Genomic DNA, 20,639 nt, shown 5'->3' with positions numbered 1-20,639 from the left:
AGAAAAAGCTAGGGAAGAGGAGCCTATCACACATGATAGAGAGAGGACCCTCAGAGCCATGGTGTAACCATGGGAGGTGCCAGAAATCCCTCACCCCAAAGTGGAGGTATTGTAAATTGTTTAATTGGACTGGACTAATTTGATCTTATGATCAGAGTAATAGCAATTTTGTTTGCACATGATTCCCATTGAGATGCTTTTCCAAATATGTCCAGAAAAAAATTTGGAGACCAGCTATCCCAGGATTGCTGTTATCCACCAAAGAATAAGTAAAATTAAGAGACAGCTTATGTATTACACTTGGAAAGCCTCAGTTCTGTGTTTTCCAGGGAGATTTTTGTCATATTTCTCTATAAAATAATATTATAGGCCTGAAGAGACAGAACTTAAAGATGTCTTTCCTTAAAACATGCAACTCTTTAGGCTATTACCTGCACCACATCATCCTTTGCCTCATCCATCTGGATAAGTGCCTCTTCATTCTTACATTCAGAAGTAGTGTGCAGTTGGGTCATGGAAAGGCTGTGGAAGGAGGAAATTTTAGCATAATTGAGGTTTCTTGTAGATGCAGAAGAGAGACTTCAGCTCCAACAGTTTTACTCAATCCAGACGACTGTGTTCTGTATGGTACATTGAGGATATTTTCTTCTAACAATGTTTGCTTCTTTAATTTATATCCTCCTAAAATGAGTCATTTTTAATAGGTAATAATGATTAATTTTAGTTTTCTGTTTGTTCTAAGTTTAATGAGTTCTAGTGATACAACTTACATATGGAATGTCATCTAGAGATTTTAAAAATTACTTATTTGTATACATATTATAAAAGAAGACATGAGTTTAACTTGATATTTTATAAACTTTTATTTTATTTTATTTTCATGCGGTGCTGAGGATAAAACCCAGGACCTCACACATGCTAGGCATGTGCTCCACCACTGAGCCATATCTCCATCTGTAATTTAGCATTTTTTATTTATAAACTTGCTTCTGTAATAATAAAAAATAAAATAGAGCTACTATTGATGTGAATTCTATAATTTGAGTAATTATAATTTTTTTAAATTTTTAGAATGAAATGATATTCTATGTTCAAAACTTCATTTCATAGAGGGCAATATCACAATGCCATAAACTACTTATATTTCTCATAAAGTCTTTGGATCCAATTTAACTCAAAAGATTAAAAATTTCCTGATCCTGTACTCTTTCAGTTAGGAAATGACAAATGGTGTAAAGCAGTGGATGTGTAACCGATGTGATTCTGCAATCTGTATATGGGGTAAAAATGGGAGTTCATAACCCACTTGAATCAAAGTGTGAAATATGATATGTCAAGAACTATGTAATGTTTTGAACAACCAACAATAAAAATTTTAAAAAAAGGAAATGACAAATGAGAGGATCATGATAAAAGGGTTTGGAAGCACACTGAATATTTTTGAAAATCAAATGGACGTACTAGTAATTTTCCATTCCTGTATTAAAAATACACAGGAATATAATTTTCAAGTTTAGAGGAGGAATATTTGTGTTCATCCGTTCTTTATGTATTAGTTTCATGTGTGTATATATATGAGACTATATACATACATATATGCCCTTTCCCATTTTTGTCACAATGGAAATGTCTGAATCTAATTTTTCTTAAAGGAACACTTAGGTCAGTGGAATCTCATCCTACCCTGATCACTGTACAAAAATTTCTGATGTTTCCACAAACTCAGTTGTTTTTTAGTTCTTTTTTTGCTTGCTTGTTTGTTTGTTTGTATGTTTTTTGTCTTTAGCATGAACAAATATTTGTGAACATATCTCATTCTCTGGTCACTGAAACACAAAGAAAACGATGACACAGGAAAGCCAAAGTTGTGGGGAAGAAAAGCAGGATTTGAATTTTACATAACTACATCAATCAGAGAGACAGACTGCCCTCTAGGACAGCTTGGCATCTGTGAAGAAGCACCTCTCTGGCTTTCTATTTCTTTACTTTAATATTAAACAGATCTTAACTTTATGATCCATATAAATTTATTGATCATCAACTATGTGAAAACTCTAAGGCTAGACTCTGGAATGAGGAGTTCTTTAAGCCACTGTGCATTTTCTAGCTTGCATGGTAATTGCTCTCTAATTTAAAAACTGTATGATTACCAAGAGTTTCTAAAAATATTCTATAATTAGAAAGAGGCATATAACTCATATAAGCATATATTACATTATTACATCTGAATAAATGAAGTACGTGAGATCACAAAAAAAAAATCATAGAACTAAAACTCCTCAAACAGCTATAAAAAGTGCTGCAATTACAAAGCAAAATAACTGTCTTTTAGGTGCAAAGCATGTGTTTTCAAAGTCCTGTAGCTAATAAATGTCTATACCTTCTTTATTCCAAATTTATTGCTGTGCGTGAATTATCATGATTTGTTTGAGGGATCATGTGTTGATATAGGATTTCATTTCAAAAAACTCTCTTAAAAGAACTAAGAATTTTTCTTGTAACATCCATCACTATTTGTATTAGTACCATAGTTATATGGTGAATTTTGAGCCTATAGGAGAAGTTTACTTAAAATTTAAAAATTCTGTGTCACTGAAAAGGTAGGAGATATATTATATTAAAGCTGACCTTATTGTCTAGGAAGTAGAAATCTGTCAACGGAAATATATCCAGGTATTTGGTCATTTTTGAGGTATTGATCTGTGTATAATAAGTAAAATTTAATTGTATTTGCAGATTTATGGAACTGTGCTTCAAAATAAATGTGCCTTGAGAAATAATATTAGTGTATTTAACCTCTACATCTATGTCTAGAAAATTTACATAATATCATAAAAATTATATGATTTGCATAGAAGTGCTATTCACTGTATAGTATTTTGAGGAGATTCATGGATTTGGTATTTTTGCTTCAAATATCTTTTGTCAAAAATAAACAGAACTTGGTTATAGTGCTTTTTGTTTTATATTATATCATCAATTTATGGTGACATTATTATTCTCTTTCAAGCACAAATATATATTAAAAATAGTGATTTTTTTTCTTGGTGTCATGTTATCTTCCAAAATTCTTATCCTTTGTGAAAAAAAAGATAATTTTGTAGTGCAGAATTACATCCTAATAAATCCTAATTTATTTCCACCAATTTTAATCATGGATCTAAATTCATATTAAAATGTATTGAACATTTTTGATTGTGTATTATAAGCTCATAAACTAACTATTTTACTTAGAGATCTGGATCTTCAAATATGCAATCTATTTTACCGACAATGAATTAAGGTAACAGTAAAAGAGAAGCGTAAAATGTGATAAACATCCACAATGAAAAGAGGAGGTAATCTCCAGTGAAAAAAAGATTTCAAAGAACTTCTGGAAAACAGAAAGTCTGGAAGTAGATGAAGGATGCATCTGAGTTCTAATTAGGGATTCACAGGAGGTGGATTAAGACCATGACTAGTCATCTTGGAAGTCCATAAGTTAGTGTGCTTCAGATCAGCACAATGGAAATAAAGGGAAGGAAGCACATTTGGGCACACAGAATCTTGGGTTGCATTCTAATCTCAAAGGAGGCTTCTGCTTACTCAAAGTGAAATTATGGATCTGTCTTGCACTCTCATATTTTTCCTACTTGAGACATGGAGTGTGATTTACATGAGTCTCAAACAGTCTTGAGTTTAGGAAGCCTTAAATGGTAATAGCCAGAAAAACTATCTTCTACTAATGAAAATACTTTGAAAAGACCACTTTCAGAAATTGTCTGGGAAATGAATCCTTCAGTCCTAATTGTGACATAAAGCATAGTTCCCTATTGTGACACCACAAAATCTCACTTTTCAGTCTAAGTTCTGTACTTAGTTTATGGTACTGGTGAGACTCTATTCCTGAAGAAAACTTATAAGAATGGAAAACAGTGCAATTAACTACAGTTTCGACAGCTGTGTAGACTGAATGTCAAATTAATAGTCATCTTGTGTCTCTTCTGTTGTTCAATTTAGATCCACTAAACATACTTCTTTTGGTCTCTATACTCATCCCCAAATCATTTGAGGCTCCTCACTATAATTTTCTCAAGACACAACTACTGCACTGATCCTTTTACAATTCCTGTATGGAAAGTGAATACTAAAAAGTAGAGAATTGGATCATCTGTTTTCAAATTGAATCATCTGATTTTTATCTATAAATATACAATAGACTTTTATATTTGGATACAGTGGATACCATGGTCATTGACCATTAGTAATGTTTTTATTTTTGTTAAGTGTGGTCTGATTCAATTTTACATATGATGTATTGGCACTTTATTAGTGGTACTTGCTTAGCATTGCAACATGGAATCAATGTCCTTCTGGTGAGGAGAGTGAATTGACCTAGCTAGGATTGTAATTTCTCCTCTTGCTTTCTGTAGTACATAGAATTTAGAGTCCTCAGGTGCAGTTTAAATTTTAGTTGGAATTTTGTTAGACATCCTGTTGGAAAAGTGTCCTCTTAAATGATTAAGATTTCTAAAAGTGGAGGATGCAGAGGCATGGCATAAGAAAATATAATTGCCAAGTGCATTAATAAGAGTGATGGTGAGTTAAGACTCTTAAACTGTGACACTCTGGTTCCTGGATCTATATAGTGTGTCTCTTGGTAGCACAAACTGATATAATGATGTGAAATTTTAGAAGTGTTAGCAACACCATCATCTGTTCCAGAGTTCTACCAGGCCAGCAGCTTTTTGTTTCTTTTTTTAGATGATAATACAGTGGATACCATGGTCAGTCATAGACCAATAGTAATATCTTTATTTTTGTTAAATGTGGTCTGATTCAATTTTAGGCATGATGTATTGACACTTAATTAGTGGTACTTGCTTAGCATTTATTGTCTGTAAAAGCAAAAATTAAAAAAAAAGTGTTTGGGTTTTTCTGGTTAAAATTATTTCTGTGTTAAAAGACGTCCACTTGTTAATTTATTATGAGAAAATGATGAAAAGAATGATGCTGTAACAAGAACCTAGAGATAGATCTCTCCTCCTAGCTGGCTAGATATTTGGAAAAAGCATTTGATAGATAAAATACGGTGACTGGAAACCACTATGGTACTCAGTCTTCATTCCTCCTGTGCAGCATCAGAGGCTGGATAAAAACAACTAGCCAATTACAGTTGTCGACTTGGTTGTCTTGTACAATGTCCATGATGTATGTGCTTTGGTATGTGATAGCATGAAATCCCATGATATTTACACTGCTTTGTCTCTCTCAGAGATCCATCCTTATTACTGTAGCCCCCAAATTTTATAGTCTTCATAAGTTCCTTCTAAACCTTTGACCAAGACTTGATTTCTTCCTATTATTTTATGTACCTTCTTATGTATCTTCTTACCTGAGGTAACTTCTTTTTCCACTTGAAATTAAGGATGAAGTGTGCTGCCAAGTATAATGCTCTTTAGAAAGAGTTTTTTCTTTTTTTTTTTTTATTTTTCAAGGGTAATCCTGAAAGATACTGTACAATGGTGTTATTTTATTTCACTTTACTTCTAAATGAAGATAACTATATTTAATTCTAGTAATATTTTGATAGAGGTTGGCCAATTTCCTCTTCTATCTGATTTGCAAAGGGGACCTTTTCCCAAAGAAGGAAATGAATAGGTGTTGTATCACACCTTTGCTCTGAAATTGATTGGGGTTTTCTGAGAAAGAGTGTAACTTCAGTGACTATCTTCTTGGTTAGTTATTTGCTTAGTTATTGGTCACACTCTACAAGTGTGACCTCAGGTGAAATGCCAAAGAAGATAGAGAATAAAATAAGTAGAAGTTATCAATTGATTATACTTTTGTAACTGAAGTAAGGTTTGTGAAGTACTATATGACTTGCATATCTCTCTGCCTTCCATTTAAAATCAAAATATAAAATTCATCTTTATTTTTTTAATGTATCACCAATAAGCTTCTAAAAAATAAAATTTACATCTATTATTTTTCTAATCCTGTTCATGATTTCTCTATTTTCTTGATTATATGAATTTTTTATAACTGATACTAACTTGATAATCTGTGTCATTTTCTGGTTTACAAACACTTATTGATTTTTGTCTCATTTTAGTTATAATTGCCCTCCAGTGACTAAGGGAAGTCTTCTCCTTAGTCAGACTTCTGGTCTGCTCCTCCCAGCCCTGCTTCAGTCTCTCAGCTTCCCAGACCCTCATGCAGTTGGTTGTAAATTCTTCCAGAAGCTGTTTTACTGTCTACTTTTCAGGACTAAAAATAAAAATCAAAAGTTAAAAAAAGATACTTTAGGGCTGGGGATATGGCTCAAGTAGTAGCATGCTTGCCTAGCATGCATGAAACACTGGGTTCGCTTCTCAGCACCATGTAAAAATAAAAAAAAAAAAAAATAAAGATATTGTGTCAACCTAAAACTAAAAAAAGAATATTTTTTTAAAAGATACTTTAAAAATCAAAATGTGGAGGGAGAAAGTAGCAACATATTTTTTTTTTTTTGTAATTAGGCTTTTTAAATTTTTTTAACATTTGTCTGTTTTTAATGAGGGTCACCCACTAACACTTCATCAAAATAACAGTTTCTTTGCTGAGTTCAGGTGACCAAGGAATAGCCACACCCTTGGAACAAAACAAAACACAGAGAGAGAGAGAGAGAGAGAAAAAAAAAAAAGAAACAGAATTATCTTTAACCTAACTTTTTATATGATGTCTCAGATCCCCTTAACTTTGCACATTAGCTTCTTTGTTAAGTTGAATTGTAACTGCTTTTTGTAGTTGGAAAGAGTGTGACTATTGAACTTGAAACCTTTTATTCTGGGCAGCTTGGTGGTTTCTGGTGAAGTTAAGTGGGTGAGAGGGTGAAGGGAAAGTGGGGGATTCTTTCCTATCATAACATGAAGTTTCCCCCACAGTCTGCTCTCAGGTGGCAGAACTCAAGTATTTCTTACAGTGGTATACTTTGATTATTTTTACTTCCCCTTTACCCATAAGTTTTAACAGCATTTTGTCAAACTGCACTTATTAAGAACCATTTTTAAAATAAAGTTATAGTTCGCCTAACCAGTCTGCACTTATTGATTATGGTTTCCCTCACCTGCTATGCCTGTTTTTGGTGTCTGAAAAAACAGATATATTATTTTCCATATTTTATCCATTTTTCTAGATATATATACTGAAAAGAAAATTAGTTCTGCAAATATTCCATTTTGATTGAATGCTATAATCAAGAAAATAATATTTAAATATGCTAAATATATCTCCAGATTTTCTCAAGTAGCTATGCTTAAAACAAAGAAAATATCCTGAAATGAAAAACCATGGTCAGCTTCAAGAAGGCAAGAATAAAACCCAAGTATTTATCCTTAATGATGGATTATAGATGATAAATACAGAATAAACTCAAGATTTAAAGGAAAAAATAGTATTCAACCTGGTATTCTAAAATGAAGCAGATTGTCCATCAATGATAAATAAAAATAGATTTTCATAAATGATAAAAATCTAAACAGCTATTTTCCATGCCTCATTTCAAAAAGAGTTACTCAATATAGAAGAAAAAAAATTTAAAAAAGGGAGCAGACTTTGTGGACAGAAACAGTGGCTCTAACTGCAAAGCTCAAGAAAGTTATGCTGATTCTGCAGTAGACCTTGAAAATAGTTTTGTTAGCATGCCTCAGTCCTACCTTTAAAATGATGGTTTAATAGAAATATTAGCTAGTGAGTAGTCAAGTGATTGAATGTAGCAAAAGATAGAAGATTCTAGTGATCTATTTTTCTCATCACAAAAAAAAAATGAATATTAGAAAATACAGGAAAAACAAAGTGATGAAAAAAGAAAGTAAAAATGCACTAAACACAAATAATGGAAAGCCAAGTTCTGTATATGAAACACAGTAAAATGTGCACTTTTTGTAAAATTTAATGGGATAGAAAAAAGTAGTATTGATTGTTCTTGATGGTAAGAACATCCCTCCATGAGCAGCATTCATGTCCTGATATTGGATGTCAGAAAGGCTAATAAATTAGAGAAAGAAATCATTCTTACTTCTGGTGTGTGTTTTGTGATGAAAAGTATCTTAAAGTCAAATTTGTGAAAATGCTTACGGGTTTTTAACCTTCATAAATTTTCTGTAGACAAAGAATGCAACACATAATTATTTTTTAAAGAGAATAACTAACTGAGGAAGCATGAAAACAGGGACTTGTAACTATTAAAAAATAGAGTGGGGTGTGGTGGTCTGTTCAGATGCTGATACTCAGAAATAATAAAGTGTCCAATGTAGATTAAGCAAGAAATCACAGAACACATACCGTAAATGATAATCAATTAAACGCTAAATCCTTTTAATATTTGATTGATTCGGCCTGAAGAAAAAGAAGTGGCCCCATAAGTTAAATTGTTTTCCTCCCTCTCTCATTGCAATTAGAAAAAATAATGGGAATACCTAAAACATTGTATAGGGTCTTCTATTTAAATTTCAAGATTATGATCAATATAATCAGACAACTAGTAGTAGGTATGGCTAAATTTAGTTTCCTTTTAAAACTTTACATAGCTGCAGATAGAGTGTAGGCTGCTGATTTGGGTGTAAATTTTGGAAACTACTGTTTTATATGGCACTGGGGATTGAACTCGGGGGCTTTATCACTCATATATATACAAAATTCTTTGATATTTTATTTTGAGACCTGGTCTCACTTAGTTACCAAGGCTGGCCTTGAAGTTGTGATCCTTCTGCCTCAGCCTCTATGATATTTGGGATTACAGGTATGACATCAGACCTGTACACTACTTTATTTTTACATGCATCTAATAATCAAAAAATATTTTAAATATTTTTGCATTTTCTTTGATGTAAAATATTCAATACTATCTTACCAAATTGGTTTTGACCCTAATATTCTTTTCTTGAAAAGGCCAATATTCATGTTGAGTAGTTATACTTTTTTTTTGTCTTACCATAACAAGATTTACTCATTAGATTCTATCCTGAGTTAGCAAGTCAATCTTATCCATGTTTTAGAAAAACAAATTGCTATAAATTTTTCTGGTCATGGTTTTAATAGAAGTACCTTCCTCTTAATCATAATAAAAAAGATAGGAGAAAATTCAGTAAAGTCAAAAGCTAAGATCCAACAGTTGGCCAGTTCTTCTTTCAACCAGATGTTTATGATTTGATTGTTTCTATTTTAAATTTCTTCTTCTGATTACTCTGATGGCCTTTTCTATGATATTTAATAGTCAACTTCATTTAAAAGCACTACTTTATGTGAAAAGTGGATACTAAGGAAAATAAACATCTGGAACAAATTCATAGTACTCAATATGCTTCTCATGATTATATACAGTTTCCTCCCACAATTCTGGGATTGCAATTTATAGAGCTTTAAATGACTTCCATTCCTCACTATATTTCACTCTCAGCACATGCAGAAATAATTTATCACCAAATTTATATTAAATAAGTAGAAATTTAGAGAAAACCAGATATAATTTACACCTGTAAAATTAAAACAATATATGTGGAAGTTTGCCAAAGAATACTTGGCATATTCAAAAAATAAAATGAAGAAAATTACCAGAATTGTTGCTTTCCTTTATGTGACAGGGCACAGTTTATTGACATGTTGTTTCAAAAAGACATTAATATTTTCCTTATGAAAAAATAGTTGTTATTCTTTAACATAAATTTTACTTCATTTTTAAAAATTTTTACCCATTTATCTTGCACACTGAGAAGGTATTTGCTGGGGTAAAACACAGTGAGATACTGATCAATATATTGTATTTTTACTAATGTTGTAAAATGCATCTCTGACACATTTGTTTGTTTTCATTTTATATAATAGCATCATGCACAATCAGCATGAGAAGAGTTTGCTCATTAATTTTGGTATCAATAGTGGGTTAGGTTCATTGAAAAGATGTTGAGAAAATTACATCTATAATGGTGGAATCTCGCAATTCTTTGTTTTCATCTTTCCTGTGGTGCTTCTGCTCTTGATATTAGTATGTTAACTTTAATTTGCATTGTCCATATAGTTTCTTAAAACATAAGACACTTAGAATTTAGGAAATCACATATAGTAAGTTTATTTCATAAACTGATATAAGACTCAATGAAAGACTTCAGCATTATTAATGTACATTTTATCAAAATTCCACTATATCACAATGGTACATACAGTATTGAAATTTTATATAGCTAAAGGTTTTTTAACAATGAATGATAGGCACCCTAAGCAAGTATGCAGTTCCAATTTTTCATTTACTGAGCTACATTCATTCATAATATAATAGTTGACAAAAACCACATATCAGAGTGTCTGTTTTTGAAAACATTGTTTGGTGAATTAGGAACAATGCAGCATACAATTTTTATTTATTATTGGTTCATCAAACCCACATCTTACTCACATAGTAAGATTGTTATAATATTCAATAAGTTGTAGCTAAAATCATGAAATACCACATACCATATTGTACAGATTATATAAATGCTCTTATTATTTCTTCATTCTTTTTCACAAATATTTATCAGCAACTTACTATATGCTAATTAGAAATAAGTTCATTATAATTATTTCAGATATTTTTAAAAAACTGTAAGACCTCATTTGAAAAGAGCAATATAGATTTCAGAAGTAACTACTGCTTCTCTAGTGAATAATGTGTATACAAATCTGCTAAGGTCTTGGGGTATGCAAATATATTTGAGATGCATCAGAGAGTATATATGAAAACACAGTACTATTTATTATGTTATTTAAATAAAGAGAAATATCATAACAAAGGTTAAAAAATTAACTTTTGGGAAAAAAAACAAAAGGGTGGACTAGTATTTGAAATAATGTAATAATAATTTTTACTATAATAAGTTGTTTCTGAGTCCCATTTCACTATTTACTTTAATTATCTATCCATTGTGTTAAGAACTCCTATAGGTGTTAAACTATATAAGGTACATATATTGTGGTGTGAGGTGTTATTGGAAAATATTAGCATTCGGTGAATAATGCCATCAATTTTCTGTTTTGCAATATTAAAGAACTATTTCAGATTTATTGCAATGGATAGTTTTGTTTAAAGGTAACAGTAGTTTTTCAATGTAGAAATTACTAAGAAAAATTTAGGTGTTCTCCAAAAGTCTATAACAACCATATTTGATGAACTTTGTGTCATAATGTATAAGAAAAGTTGCTTCCTTACCTCAAACCAGACATCATTGGAATAACCTTTTGTAGTATCAGCACATACAAGTTTAGATGAGGACTTTTGCTTCTTTTCTCCTTTTACCTCCCACTTACAATATGGCTTATTTTTAATAAGCAATTTTCTATGCTTGTTAAACCTCTCACACATCTCAGAATTCTCTAGGAGAGATCCCTGACAATCTAGAAACAAACATATCTGAGATAGTGTATAGATTAATATATGAAAAAGTTCAAGAAAATATTGATCTGGCCATGAGATGGTGTGGTAAGTATATAGAAAGCTAAAAATTGAAATTGAAAGAAATATAATACTCCTGAGAATTACTATGAATCATGTAGTCTTTGGAAGCAGATATTTTAAGTAGGAAGCTCTTGAGAATGATGTCCACTGCATCTTTTATATGAATATTTGCTCTGGTTTTGAGGGCCACCAGATTTTAGCCAGTAAACTTTTGGCTTGATATAGCATAATCAGAAAGCCCAACATTCTCTTTTTATACCTAGGCATGGTTTACTAAACATTCATTGAGTTTTTGCACAAACTTTTCCCTTATTTTAATATACCTAGCCCATTAGTCTTGTCACATTCAAATTCATTCATTCTTCAAAACGTAATTTAATTCCCTATTGTCTTTAAAATAAAATATCAACCTAAAATAATTTCTATACTCTAAAGCATTTTATTGTAGTATCTAGAATCTTTATAATTACTAAGAAATGACATTCTATGCCTCATTTTTACCATTGTCTCTCTCGTATTACTTTCATTATGATTTGAGTATGTCCCCCAAATGTTCATGTGTTTGGAACTTAGTTTCAAAGGGAGAGAGTTGGAAAATAGTGGAATGTTTAAGAAGTGAGATCTAGTAAATTGTGGTTAGATCATTGGGGGAGATGTTCTTGGAAAGGGTTAATATAAATTTCATGGGGCACAACATACTTTTTATTAAAGCTGGGTGTTTCAAAAGAGCAAGTCTTTTTTTCTGAATTTCCTGACTTCCTGTCTCATTATGTTCTCTCTACGTCTCAAATGAGCCCTCACCATAATGATACCTCATGTGTAATGCAGGTGAAGGAGCTGTCACAGGAGCTGAGAAGATTCTGGTAGAGTGCACTTAAATCTTCAGAACTATGTACTCAAAAATATTTTTATTTATTTACAAGTTGTAGTTGGACACAATACCTTTATTTTATTTATTTATTCATTTTATGTGGTGCTGAGAATTGAACCCAGCTTCTTGCATGTGACAGGTGAGCACTTTACCAATGAGCCACAAACCCAGCCTCTCAGAAAATAATTTTTATGCATTTATATCTCTTTTTATACATTGGCCTGTTTCTGGTATTTTTCTATAACATTATAAAACAGACTAAAACAACCTCTGTGTCTTATTTCTAAAGAAGACAGGAGAGACTTTGCAATGTATTATCAAAAAATTCTGTAAAAGCTTTAGAATAAGAACTGTTATGCATTCACTGAGTGACCTTTAGTGAGTGATTAAATATCTTTGAGTCTAAGGCATCTTACTATGAGAGTGAGTAGAACATCTAAGATTACATTTTAAAAGCTCTGGTATAGCTTAGATGGTAATGGCTTAGCATTTCTGATTCTTATTTTTATTTTTCAAAGGTGATATCTTGTATTTCTTATATTCCTCATGGTGCTTAGTTTAATGTATTGCCATTTACTTTGGGACTCAAATATGTGGAATTGATTTTGTTTTGTAAAGCAAAAGCAAGAATGGTTCCTTAGAATATAGCAAAGACTATATAAGAATGTTTTTTTTATTTTTAATGGGAAGAATTGTCTCATTGCTAATGATTATAGAGGGAATTTATATTTTGATGACACCCATTAATCAGAAATGGTCTGAAGTGACTAGATCAAAACCACTAGAAAACCATGAATAAAGAGGCAGATTAAAAAAATAGGTTTGGGGCTGGGGATGTGGCTCAAGCAGTAGCGCACTCACCTGGCATGCGTGCAGCCGGGATCAATCCTCAGCACCACACACAAATGAGGATGTTGTGCCCACCGAAAACTAAAAAATAAAATATTAAATAATTCTCTCACTCTCTCTCTCTCTTAAAAAAAATAGGTTTGTCTAGCACCATTTTGAGTCTCCTATTAGAGTACAAATTATAGTATTTTACCAGTGAAAGGACTCAAACACATGTAGCTGCACTTAAAGCCTCCTGTAATCACACAAGTCACCATCAATCATAATACCATTGTAGGAAGATAAATGTAGATCTTCACAGGCAGAAAAATCAAATACAAAAATTGCAATTTGCCTTATGCAAAAAAGAGACCTCATTATTTATGTCATAATTTTTTAGCTCCCAGGTTCCATCTATTTGAGCTCAAGATATTCAACCAGAAGAAAGTGGATTTGTTTTATGCTAGATGAGTTAAGAACTGATATAATTAGAATGTAGAGTAAACGTATTTTGATTTGGGGTTGTTATTTTAAGTATGATGGCTTGCCCAGGAAAGCAATGCAGGAGATTTTGTCCTCCACTTCACCCAAATTGTATGGAAAAATTATTATTTGTTTAAATTAAAAGTGGAAGCCACAGGCAATCTACAGCATGTATTGAAATGTCATGATGAGACATCAAACTGCAGTTTTTTTCCTCATGTTTTTGTATCATTGATTGCTGTGGAATTTGAATATTTGAAATATAAAAACTATATTTAAAAATAAACATTAATATTCTTTTGTATTTTAAGGTAATTTTCAAGCTCATAGCCTAAGGTCATAATATACAGTATAATTACCTCATATTTTTTCTAATGTAATCCCAAGACAAAGGAGTTGGAATCTATTTTTCATGAAAAAAATATTTTTACTAAGTAAAATTACGTTGTTCCATGTATCATACTTTTCTATTAATAGAAGTGAATGCCTTGATGGGACTGCCAAAAGGCTTATATTATCTTTCCCTGTTGAATATTGTGGCAGAATATATGGATGATGAAACAGAAGATTTCTGAAATTGTGTATTTTTGTGGCTGGAAACTGTTGAAAGGTACACCATTGTTATTAATGAAAAAGACTGACTAAAAACAGCAATGTTGTTTAAGCGTACATACGTGAACAAATTCTTTGCTAAGCAAAAATGCCCTGTGCAGCCAGGGATGGCTGAAATACATTATAATTAGACTCTGGTAATCTCAGTTCTTTATTTTTTCACTCTAACTAGTAAATTTTTCTAGCTCAATAAATCTCTCTCTATTCCTTTTCTTGCTTTTAAAACCAGAGGGGCAATACTTGTCTTTTTTAACTTTCTGGATTGTTTCTCAATTTGACTGCAATAAAATATGCAGAAAATTCTTGGAAAATATTACAAAGCATACAAATGGAGGTGAATAATCTTTGCTTACTTTGTGACTCTTCTTCTTTCAAATGCTGTTGTAGTTCAAAGTGGGTAACTTATCTTTCTTCAATTACCTTTAACTGATTATATGTCCATTTTTCCCCTAGCATTTGGAAACCACACTTCATCCATTATTGGTCAGTTGCTTAAGTATTTACAAGTTTTTATTTATATATTGTTGTGTGTTGATCCAATTGATTTTTCTTCTCATTTAGTGTAGTTTCATGTATAATTAAATTTGTATAAATATGTCTATATTGGAGAGTGTAAAATGTCCCTAGACCTTGTTCTTAGGCATATGTTGCTGTAAACTCAGGTCTTCATGAATTATATGTAATCATGGTTAATAAAATTGTGAATGATGTTCAATATGATTTTTGTATGGATTCTGTGTATAATAAGCTTTTACCCTATTGTACCTGAAAAGCCAACATTTTATGATAAGAAACTTAATCTTTACATACAACCTTCTCAGTTTACCTCTTACTACTTGGTCCTCAGAGAATGAGACTATAAAACATAGCTCATTGATTATTTTGTCATAAGTATAAGGCCTCACTCAACTTTGACTCCACATCCATTTCTCCAATTCCTGCCCTGAAATAACACTACCTATAAGATATCAGAATTTATTAATATACATGAAAACACTGATCATTGACCTCATTCACAGAAAAATGAAATGTCTCCAATGAGGATGAAGTCTAGAAGGCCATTATGCACACAAGAAAGATAAAGCTCTTCTCTCCTGTAAGAGCTACCCTTAAGTTTGTGGAAATTCAGTCTATTAAAATCACTAGGAAATGTTAAAATGTTAAAAAGTTAAAATTTTAAAATTTATAAATCAAGATATGAAAACCTGGGGCTTATTTTCCTACATCTATATCCTTCTTATAACTCTTAATTTCACCATAAATACAAACAGAAAAAAAAATGATCTGACTTATGCAAATTGTATTCCACATTAAGTTTGATTAAAATGTGTAAAAGTATTAACAGATGCTAGAGTATTATTCACTCACCAGTATGTTTTACAGTTACATAGAGCATTTAGTCAAGTGGAACACTATGATGCCTGTCATTTAACAACAGGATGCAATACATGAGTGTTAACATATAAACAAATATTCAGTTATAAAGACATATTGCATACATAAGGTAAATATAGGTTAAAAAATGCACTGTAAACCTGACATCATGGTCTATGCTTGTTATCCAAGCAAACTGGGAAGCTGAGTAATTTCATAAGTTTAAATTCAGCCTCAGCAACTTAGTGTGGTTTCAAGCAACTTAGCAATACAGTCTCAAAATTTGAAAAAGTGGAGAGAGGGCTTAGGAATGTGGCTCAGTGTATAAAAATACCTAAACTTAAACTGAAATACAAAACAAATATTAGTTTAAAATATTACACTTCAGTGTTAAACATCAAAAATAGATTTCATATAATTCTTTTATCACTATTCAAAAGTGAAAATAGTAATTTTAATTTATAAAAACAATTATATTCTTTCAAAGATGAGGTTTCTTCACTATGCATTTGATATTTATGACTGATATTTCTACAAAATAACTTGATAATGCTTAATAAATTTAAGCAAAAGTTAAAGACAACTACTTGTTTTCTAAACTTAAATGAGTTCTGTATTTTACTGATCCTCATATACATCAAGGTGTAATATATAGATAATAACTTTACTATACTCTCACATTTATTATAAATGTTTCATTGTTATATAAGGCATACATTTTGGACAAAATCTGTTCAATATTCACTACTAGTATGAGTTTTCAGATGTTCAATGAATTTAAAATTTAAATACATTTTGGAAATGTTATTTAACTTTTTAGAGTTTCTGGGCACAATGAATTCTCCAAAAATAAGCAGTGTTTAAGAACATGTAGCTACATTTTTGTTTTCCATTTGTATTTTCTCTAACCAGTATGTATCCACAAGTGCTGAGTATTGGTGAATAAATTTTGGAGGCATTGTCACATTATCAATTTTCACATTTCAAAACTTTCTCTACACTATGGTTATTGTGGTGAGGATTAAATGTTGTCCCTTTCTTAGAGTAATGGTACAATGGTCTCATTTGTATAGCTTTTCTCCAGTGTGTTTTCTCTGATGTCTAGTAATATATGATATATAATTTAAAATTTTTTACATTCTCTACATTTAGATGTCTTCTTTCCAGAATAAGTAGCCTAGTGGTGAAAAGAATTGATTTCTTATTAAAAGCTTTGCTGCATTGTTTCAATTTGTAGGGGTTCTTTTCTGTATAAATTCTGTTGTTAATAATGTTTAGTCTTTCTTTTTTTAATGTTTATTTTTTAGTTGTAGTTGGACACAATACCTTTATTTCACTTATTTATTTTTATGTGGTGCTGAGGATAAAACCCAGGATCTCACACAGGCAAGGCTAGCACTCTACCACAGAACCACAACCCCAGCCCCAAGGTTTAGTCTTTCTTTAAAAGTATTATCACTTTATTCACATTTCACATTCACCAGCATGTCTTCTGCTGTGGTGACTAAAGTTTTATTTTTTATTAAAAGCTTTTCCACATTATTCACATTTGTAGGGCTATTATCCAGCATGAGTTCTGTTGTGGTGAATAAGGCCTGTTTTATTGCTAAAAGCTTTGCAACATTCCTTATAATTGTAAGGCTTCTCTCCAGTGTAAATTCTTCTGTGGCAAAAAAAGGGGTAAAATTTGAGTAAAAATTTTGTCATATACTTGCATTTGTGAGGCTTCTCTCCAGTGTGAGTTCTGTTGTGGCAAATAAGGTGTGATTTTTGACTGAACGCTTTGCCACATTCTTTACATTTGTAAGGCTTCTCTCTAGTGTGAGTTCTGATGTGGCAAATAAAGCCTATTTTTTGAGTAAAAGCTTTGCCACATTCTTTACATTTGTAGGGCTGATCTCCAGTGAGTTCTGCTGTGGTGAATAAGGTCTATTCTTTGACCAAAACCTTTGCCACATTCTTTATATTTGTAGGGCTTCTCTCCAGTGTGAGTTCTGCTGTGGTAAATAAGGTGTGATTTTTGACCAAAAGCTTTGGCACAATCTTTACATTTGTAGGGCTTCTCTCCAGTGTGAGTTCTGATGTGGCAAATAAGGTATGATTTTTGACCAAAAGCTTTGGCACAATCTTTACATTTGTAGGGCTTCTCTCCAGTGAGTTCTGCTGTGGTGAATAAGGTGTGATTTTTGACCAAAAGCTTTGGCACAATCATTACATTTGTAGGGCTTCTCTCCAGTGTGAGTTCTGCTGTGGTAAATAAGGTGTGATTTTTGACCAAAAGCTTTGCCACAATCTTTACATTTGTAGGGCTTCTCTCCAGTGTGAGTTCTGATGTGGCAAATAAGGTATGATTTTTGACCAAAAGCTTTGCCACATTCTTTACATTTGTAGGGCTTCTCTCCAGTGTGAGTTCTGCTGTGGTAAGTAAGGTCTGATTTTTGACCAAAAGCTTTGCCACAATCTTTACATTTGTAGGGCTTCTCTCCAGTGTGAGTTCTGATGTGGCAAGTAAGGTATGATTTTTGACTGAATGCTTTGCCACATTCTGTACATTTGTAGGGCTTCGCTCCAGTGTGATTTCTGATGTGGCGAATAAGGTCTGATTTTTGACCAAAAGTTTTGTCACATTCTGTACATTTGTAGGGCTTCTCGCCAGTGTGAGTTCTGCTGTGGTAAATAAGTTGTGATTTTTGACCAAAAGATTTGCCACAATCTTTACATTTGTAGGGCTTCTCTCCAGTGTGAGTTCTACTGTGGCGAATAAGGTGTGATTTGTGACCAAAAGCTTTGCCACAATCTTTACATTTGTAGGGCTTCTCTCCAGTGTGAGTTCTGCTGTGGCAAATAAGGTGTGATTTTTGACCAAAAGCTTTGGCACAATCTTTACATTTGTAGGGCTTCTCTCCAGTGTGAGTTCTTCTGTGGCAAATAAGGTGTGATTTTTGTCCAAAAGCTTTGCCACATTCTTTACATTTGTAGAGCTTCTCTCCAGTGTGAGTTCTTCTATGGTAAATAAGGTCTGATTTTTGACCAAAAACTTTGCCACAATTTTTACATTTGTAGGGCTTCTCTCCAGTATGAGTTCTGCTGTGGTAAATAAGGTTTGATTTTAGACCAAAAGCTTTGCCACAATCTTTACATTTGTAGGGCTTCTCTCCAGTGTGAGTCCTTCTGTGGCAAATTAGGAGTGATTTTAAACTGAATGCTTTGTCACATTCTTTACATTTGTAAGGCTTCTCTCCAGTGTGAGTTCTGATGTGGCAAGTAAGGTATGATTTTTGACTGAATGCTTTGCCACATTCTGTACATTTGTAGGGCTTCTCTCCAGTGTGGTTTCTGCTGTGGCAAATAATGTCTGATTTTCGACCAAAAGCTTTGCCACAATCATTACATTTGTAGGGCTTCTCTCCAGTGTGAGTTCTGATGTGGTGAATAAGGTCTGATTTTTGACCAAAAGTTTTGTCACATTCTGTACATTTGTAGGGCTTCTCTCCAGTGTGAGTTCTTCTGTGGCAAATAAGGTGTGATTTGTGACCAAAAGCTTTGCCACATTCTTTACATTTGTAGGGCTTCTCTCCAGTGTGAGTTCTGCTGTGGTAAATAAGGTCTGATTTTTGACTGAAAGCTTTGCCACAATCTTTACATTTGTAGGGCTTCTCTCCATTGTGAGTTCCTCTGTGGTAAATAAGACTTTTTTTTTTACTAAAAGCTTTGCAACATTCTTTATATTTGTAGGGCTTCTCTCCAGTATAAATTATCTGGTGATGGACAACGCCTGAGTTTTTATATGATTTCTGGTCATCACTCTCACTTGTAGTTTTCCATATTTTCTTTTGTGGGAAATAGTCAAGATCACAATTTCTATATTTTGCACTTATCACTTCATGAAATATATGTTTTAGGCCCTTTTCTGATGAATATTCTTGGATATGATTAGGAGTCATGGCTGAAATAAACAAAAATAAAAAAAAAACAATACCTATTAGTCAGGGATAAATATATTTTTCATACATAACATGAAATTAAGTAAAAATAAGTACATCAGGAGTGTAGCAGATTAGTAAGTCCAAAGTCACCATAAATCCAAAAAAATATATATTATTTCAAAAAAAAAGGAGAGAAAAATTACCTTGTGAATATTATCCAAATTCTTGTAGAGACCACATTATCCAAGAGGACTACATCACAAAAAGTGTAGAAAAGTATCATTAACAGCCTTTTGTCCCTCATAAGATAGGATTGTGTATTTGGGAAATATCTAACAGCTACCTTCACTGTCAGTAGAATAAGAGAAATGTAAAACATATATAAACATTTATGGTTTTTTCAGAGTGTCCAAAAATGCTTTTTGTCTACCATGACATGGAGACATGAAAATAGCTAGTATATTTTGAGTGATAATACCATAAATATTCAACAAGGATAAAGAGGCAATGGACTCTTAAAAAGAAATATGAACAAAAAATTTACTAAGAAATATACACATATGTCTATAAAATTTTTCATAAAAACATTTTAAAAGACAATAAAAACCTTGCATACCCTATGGCCATAATATTTGGATGAATTCAACACATGACAGTCAAGTATAATAAATTGATTTTTATATTTTTACATTCTTGTGATGAGAATTTCCTTTATTGACAAATACAACTTTGTTTATTTATAAATATATCATGGTATTTTATACTATATATTCAAGGTAAAATGAATAAATAGAATGAATTAACAAAATCATTATTTCATATAATTATCAATTTTGTTCTTACAAGGTATTGTATTCCTTCTACTAGTGTTTATGAAGAACATAATACACTCACTATGTGGTAAAATAAAACTCTTGACCCTATTATGCTCAATAAAATAAAAATATGGAGACTTTTACTATAATATCAACCCTACACAAAACACAGTACCTGGTGAGCAAAATTTTGCTCACTAAATTTCTGACTTCCACATGTGAATCAAATGCTCCTACAACTTAATATCTGCCTGCCACCTTTCACTTAATTCAAAGTACTG

At 32.0% G+C, this 20,639-nt stretch overlaps 1 pseudogene; it reads right to left on the bottom strand.

Annotated features, from left to right (window-relative positions):
* Nucleotides 1-419: 419 nt before the first annotated feature.
* LOC139707873 (zinc finger protein 845-like) overlaps nt 420-20,639 on the bottom strand; it is a 71,496-nt pseudogene continuing 51,276 nt past the window's right edge.

The sequence above is a fragment of the Marmota flaviventris genome, chromosome 12 (assembly GCF_047511675.1).
Source record: "Marmota flaviventris isolate mMarFla1 chromosome 12, mMarFla1.hap1, whole genome shotgun sequence".
Taxonomy (NCBI): Eukaryota; Metazoa; Chordata; class Mammalia; order Rodentia; family Sciuridae; genus Marmota; species Marmota flaviventris.
Note: the sequence above shows the minus strand (reverse complement) of the source record. Positions and strands in the feature narration are given on the sequence as shown.